This window comes from Chelonoidis abingdonii, chromosome 1 (genome assembly GCF_003597395.2).
Source record: "Chelonoidis abingdonii isolate Lonesome George chromosome 1, CheloAbing_2.0, whole genome shotgun sequence".
NCBI lineage: Eukaryota > Metazoa > Chordata > Testudines > Testudinidae > Chelonoidis > Chelonoidis abingdonii.
The window spans coordinates 246,228,725-246,235,570 of NC_133769.1; positions in this window are offsets into that span (position 1 = coordinate 246,228,725).

Here is a 6,846-nt window from a genome sequence, read left to right on the forward strand (position 1 = left end):
GAAACCAGTTAGGTTTTTTGCCCCTAGAGCTCCCATGGGAAGGCTATTCCAGAACTTGACTCCTCTGATGGTTAGAAATCTTCATCCAATTTCAACCCTAAATTTGTTGGTGGCCAGTTTATATCCATTTGTTCTTGTGTCCACATTGGTGCTTAACTGAAATAACTCCTCTTCCTCCCTGGTATTTATCCCGCTGATGTATTTATAGAGAGCAATCATATCTCCCTTCAGCCTTCTTTTGGTTAGACTAAGCAAGCTAAGCTCTTTGAGTCTCCTCTCAAAAGGAAGGTTTTCCATTCCTCTGATCATCCTAGTAGCTCTTTCTCTGCACCTGTTCCAGTTTGAATTCAATCTTTCATAAACATGAGAGACCAGAATTGAACACAGTATTCCAGATGCGGTCTCACCCGTGCCTTGTATAATGGTACTAGCACTTCCTTGCCTTTACTGTTAATACCTCACCTGATGCATCCTAAGATGGCATTATTTCATAGCTGCATTGTGTTGACAGCTCATAGTCATCCTTATGTTCAACCAATATACCTGGATTTTTCTCCGCTATAACTTCCAACTGATAAATCCCCAGCTTATAGCAAAAATTCTTGTTGTTAATCCCTAAGTGCACGACCTTCCATTTTGCACTATTAAATTTCACCCCATTTCTCTTACTCCAGTTGTCAAGGTCATCCAGATCTTCTTGTATATATCAGAGGAGGGGAATGAAGAAACATCAATTAAGAGACGCAGGTCTTTACAGTTCTGTCCAAAAAAACCTTTTTTGGTTGGGGGTTAGAGTTGTGTGGTGCTCGTGAGGACCCTGGTAGTAAAATGGCTGAGGCAGCAGTCTTACTTTATACCCCTTTTTATGGTGTTTTCTGTTTGAGGCAGGGACATAAATTCTCAGTGAATGAAGCATTGTTTTTAAGCCTTTGAGGAGTGAAGAGGCTCATCTGTCTTCTTACATAATAGGTTGATAGTATCAAAGGTCAGATCTTGGATGGTACTTTGCACCTTTCTAGGTAAACCTGAAGATTGTAAATATGAGCGTCTCCTCATAACAGTGACCATAGCCACTCCTCTAGAAGGAGTATCTGCCACATCCACTGCAGCTAGGAGGGAAGTTTTGGCCACCAATCTGCCCTCGTCCACTAAGGCCTGGAAGCAGGCCCTATCCTCCTCAGAGTGCTTGTCCTTAAATCCAACAACTTATTATAATTTGTAAAATCATATTTGGCCAAGAAGGCCTGATAATTTGAGATTCTGAACTGCAGGGAAGTGGAAGAGAAGACCGTTCTCCCTTGAAAGTCAAGTCAATTGTGTCCCTTATCAGAGTCTTTGAGTGCTGTTGCTTGGACCGTTCTATAGCTGCTTGTACCACCAAAGATTTAGGGTTGTGGGTAAGAACAAAAACTTTCTGCCCTTGGATGCAAGAAAATAACCATTCTTGACCCTCTTGGGGCGGGAGCACAAAAAGTAGGTATGCGCCAAACTGTCTTTGTTGTGTCCATTATGTTGATGGGGAAGGCCACTGGACTGGAAAACTACAGAATGTCTAGTAAACTGTGCTGAGGCTCCTAGACTACTTCAGCTCAATCTGTAGCTCCGAAGCAACTCTGTGCATGAGCTCTTGATTTTGTTTAAAAAGTCATTTGGTGGAGACAGAGAAGACAGAGTAACCTCCTCATCTGGTGAAGGCAAGATTGCTCCCAGAACTAGCAGATCAGGCTCACCTTTCCCTTCTGAATATTCTTACAGGGCCCATTGTGGGTGTCCAGGCAATGGCAAGTAGGACTCCTGCACCAATCCTGGGTGTCTAGGGTAGGCCTCCCACTACCCCAATATTGCCAGTAGAATGGATCAGCTGACAGAGGAGGGCCCCATGGCGTAGGGTGGCACCTACTTCTTGGCCAGTCATACTTGGTCGAAGGTCAGAACCCCACTCTTCTGGGCCTCCTGTCTTGTGCCACCTCCCATGTTATTCCATGTGTGGAATGCATGTTGTGACCATCACGCAAAGAAGTAGTAACACCTATGTCTGTAGACCTACTTGATTTACTATTTGAAAGTAGTTGCAGGTGATTATGAACAACTGAGGTTCGTGATTTCTGGTAACTTTATTTCTCTCTAAAACTCCAGAAGGGGAATAAAGTGAGAAGAATGTAGGCTTCTGGTTGAGGCACTGGACCAGGACTTAATAGATCTTGCTCCTGCCAGACTTCTTGTATGACCTTGGGCAAACCACTGTATCTTTCTGCTTCTCTTTCCCCATGTAAAAGACAGGTATAATAATAATGCTTCATTACCTCATGAGGAGTGAAGATAAGTACATAGGATAGATCCACCCGCTGAGATTTTGTATTTTCTTCTGTATGCTTTGAAGTTTTCTTTCATGCTGGCTGACATTTTGGTTCTTACGTTCTTTGGTTTTAGCAAATGCAAACAATATATCCTATGATTCACATCAGTATTGAGCCTTCATGCTCTTCTGCTGCATCAGTCATGGGATTCTTTTTCTAAATACAGTGATGCTTTGTTTTGTCTTGGTTCTGTGGATTTCAGTTCACTGCAGCCTCCTCCTCCTCCTCAGTTTTGAACCTTGCTATCCTCCTGCATTAAGACACCCAATCAACAAGACATTTCTGCCTGTAATTCTCCATCACGTTCCTTTTCCTTACTGGTCACTATATACCAGCTGCTAAATCTCTCAGGCTTGAGAAGTTAGCAAGTGACAAAACAAAGAACATTTTAACTTTGCAGAGCTCCAGTGACTGTTTGGGCAAGGGCAGCTCTCTCTCATTAGCATTCCTCCATCAAGTACCTCGACTTGGATTCAAATATCATTGGAGACTTTATTTTAAATTTAACTTTGTTATAGTGTTCAGGAATGAAACTTTCCCCTCACTCCACCCTTTCCCACAAGTCTGTCCTCTAAACAGCTACTGGATTTTCTCTTAGAGATCACCTTGCTTTAGATCAGGGGTTCTCAAACTGGGAGTTGCGAGGGGTCAGCCTCCACCCCAATCCTGCTTTGCCTCCAGCATTTATAATGATGTTAAATTAACAACTTTTTTTTTTTATATATTTATTTGGGGCGGGGGGGTCACACTCAGAGGCTTGCTATGTGAAAAAAGAGTCACCAGTAAAAACGTTTGAGAGACTCTGTTTTAGATTCTGTGCCAGGGCGCAGGTGCAGAGGATCTGTGTGACTGAATAGACAGAGAGGAAGCCCTTAGCTAAGTGAAAAGTGCCTCAGATAGTAAAGGCTTGCTTTGTATAGCTTATGCAAAGGAGAGGAGAAATATAGACAAGAAGGGAGTTCAGCTGGATGTGTTAACAAGGGTAGAGTAACTGCCAGGTAGTAAATAAATGCTCATGACCCAGTAGTGATTTCACAGCAGCCCCAACCAGGCTTTGGCTGCTGTTCCCCTTTTCTTGCAAAACGTGAATCTCTCAAATTTGCCAGTCATGAAATGTGGATAAAATTACAGCTTGCAAAAGTTCTATAGTAGGAGATAGCTGCACCTTGAACCAATCTGGTCAGTTTCTTGACTCCTTTCAGTTGGGATTTTTATTCAGCTCTTGCTGCTTTTTTTTTTTTTTCTTTAGCATGGCTTGTAAACATTAAAACAAGCTACTGTTAGGGCATAGCTTAAGAGAAAATTAACAGCTCTTCTATGCTCTACTGAACTACAACACTAAGGCTGTCTTTTTCTAGCTCCCACAACAAATATTTTGAACTCTGAACTGTGGTTAGCCAGCATGATACTAAACTTTTTTCCTACATCAGTAGTTGTGGTTATAAAATGCTAATACAAGACTTTTAATTATGAAACAGAGGATGGAATTTACTGGTTCTTTAATGTTAAATACAAATGTTAAATGGATAAATGAAAAATTAAGGTGCTTTAAACTAAAAAAGATTCACCATGGAGGATTTTTTGCCAATAGAAGCTTAGAGGGATGGTTCAGACAAGCTGCCAAACAATGAACTGCAAGGGGGCTTCATCAGACAAGTGATCCCACTGGACAGACTGGTTGAGGTGCTGGTATGTTTACTGCACACACTCTAGTTCCAAGAGATATGGAGCACACACTGATGCATACTAGCTGAGAGCTCTGTCGAGTTAATAGTTTAGGACTACCGAAATGTCAGAATCTCTCACCCTTTGTCTCAAGCAGGACATATCACAAGTTTTCCTCTGCTTTTGTTTAATGGAAAGCCTACTAACTCCTTTGAGCCACCCCTTTTCATCAGTTCTGAACACTCTCCACCCTAAGCAATGACATCGTAATTTGGAGCCAGAAGAAGTCGGAGGTGACAGGCTGGGTAATACGGCTCACGGCTGAAGACCCAGATTTGTTTGTACCAACCCTAACAGAGGAAAAATGTTTTCTGATCTTCCTTGGGCATCACTTGTTTTTCAGAACCAACATATCATATTTGAAAATTTGGATCAGTGTGCCCTTTTCACATTTAACTCTTCCTCCCTTGGCAATATCTGTTTTAAAGAGCAAGAGTCATGTTTGTTTAATACTGTTGCATCCATTACTAGCTGTCTACTCTTAGGAATTTGTCCATCGTAGTCAATATCCTACTTTAGAAAAAAATTAACTAGTCTAGCTGTTAGATGTAATTTAGATAGTATACTATCAGTACCTATGGTCAGCTGGCTGTAGAGCAGGGATCAGCACTGCCAAGAAGTTGTCTTTAGCGACAGTGGTTCCTAGCATGAACATTGAAGCAGATGCTTTTTGATCACACTTACATTAGTAGGTGGCAAGCAGACCAAGGAGAGATCAAATTTCTGCAAGTCTTTTTGATTTTCCATTTACTAGTCTGTATCATAATCACATATCAATGTAAGTTTTCATGCGGACTGTCTGTCCTGAACAATGTATACCCACTTTACAAAAAGCCTTCCCTAAGGAGCTAAAAGTGTTTAGATGGAATAACAAAGGCTTATGCCTGAGGGTAGACTTGATGCCGCATCAAATTAAGCTCACATTTCTAACATGGTTATACTACTATACGGTCAACATATCACATTAATACAGAAACAGAAAATTCACTACCAAGTTTCACTGCTCAGCTAATGTGATTGGCAATGACAAGATACTGAATTTTTGGCAACCCTAATAGCAAACTCAAATACATGTGGCCTCTCAACCCAAAGATGGATCCCCAACCCAACCAACACTTGCCTCCTGATCCACACCACAGCCAGTAGAAACTCACTCCATCTAGCACCCCTTGCCCCAAATCAGCCACCATTTTCTCCTGCGACCACGAGGGATTGTGAGACTGGATCAAAAGAAGTTGCACCAGGTTTTGGGGTCCCAAGTGGGGGAAGTCTGAAAACACCTTCTCTAGGGACCATTGCACTGAATGATGCTAAGGTACATTAAATAATTTAAAATCAGCCTTGAAAGTCTGATTTCTCTTATAAAACTACTAGAAGCACAGAAGAAAGCTACTGGCAAGCTGAGATGCAAGGCATCTGACAGGGAGCTCAGTCTGAGGCCCCCTTGAGAGCAGAACAGGTGACATTTCCTGTTGTCCCTTATAGCAAACAGGCCAACCATTGAACACTCCAGGTTGCAAAGATAGTGTGGAGGATGCTGTCTTCAGAGACTACTCATGACTCAGCAAAAAAATTCCTGTAGAGATGATTCTAGACCCTGCGCCAAGTGGTCACCCATCGGAGGGATATTCGCCTCAGTGCAAAACTGCCGCAACCTGATTCCCTCTTGGCAGAGCAGTTTTGAGTGTGCTTCTCCTTGCTTAGTCACATAATACATTGTATTGTTGGTAAATATGAACCACTGCACCCCTAATATGGGCCCGAAAAGCATGACACGCGTTGTAAATTGCCTGACGCTTCAGCACATTGATATTGAGAGAGGGCTCTGCTTTGACTAGACCTTATACTTTCAGTGACCACAGATGTGCTCCCCTGCCCATCAGGGAGGGATTGGTGACAACAGTCCTGGTTCGTTAGGGCCAGATAAAAAGAATGCCCTGACAAAAACAAACAAACAAACAAACAAACAAACATTCTCAAGACGTGTCCACTCTGTAAGGAATCCAGGACCAGTGGATGAAGACGGCCAAATCTATCCAAGGAGTGAGGCAGGTTTAAGTCCACTCCCATGAAGAAGGATTCTAAGTGACTGGGAGGGGTGCTGGAACAATTGGTACAGTAGGGGTGCTGAGAGCCATTGAGCCAAACAGTAAATCCTGCATATGATAGAAACCACTTCAAGCCAGGGGGTGTGGCTGCACCCCTAGTTCCAGTACCTATGGTGACTGGACCTGATGGTCAGACAGACTTACACCTCCTCTTCCTTGCAAATTGCTAATTAGCAGGCACAACTGTCGAAGTACAACTTTGTCACCTGGATGACTGTCTAAATTCACAGACCAGCTGCCTGAGACATGGAGGGGGGCATTCAGGCATTTGTCACCAGCAGGGTTCCAGTTGTTGCTCCTTTCCACCCTATCCCTTCCATGTGAGGCCAGGCTGGCCTGCTTTCACAATGTTTGGGGTTTGATCACCACCAGCATCTGGGTCCTAAGCACTGTCGGATCAGGCTGTGCCATCCAGTTCCTTTCTTCTCCTCCCTCTCACAAGATACTGTTCCTTGAGCAGGTTCATGTTCTGCTCATATTGGGAGTGGTGGATGAAGTTTCATTGGATCACCGGTGTCAGGGTTTCTGTTCCTGGTACTTTCTGGTGGCCAAATCCAAGGGAGGAGTAAGACCTTTCTCAACATTTGTGGCCTTAACAAATACATCAGATACCTGAGGCTCCAAATGGTCACTCTATTGACTATCCTCCTGCCGTT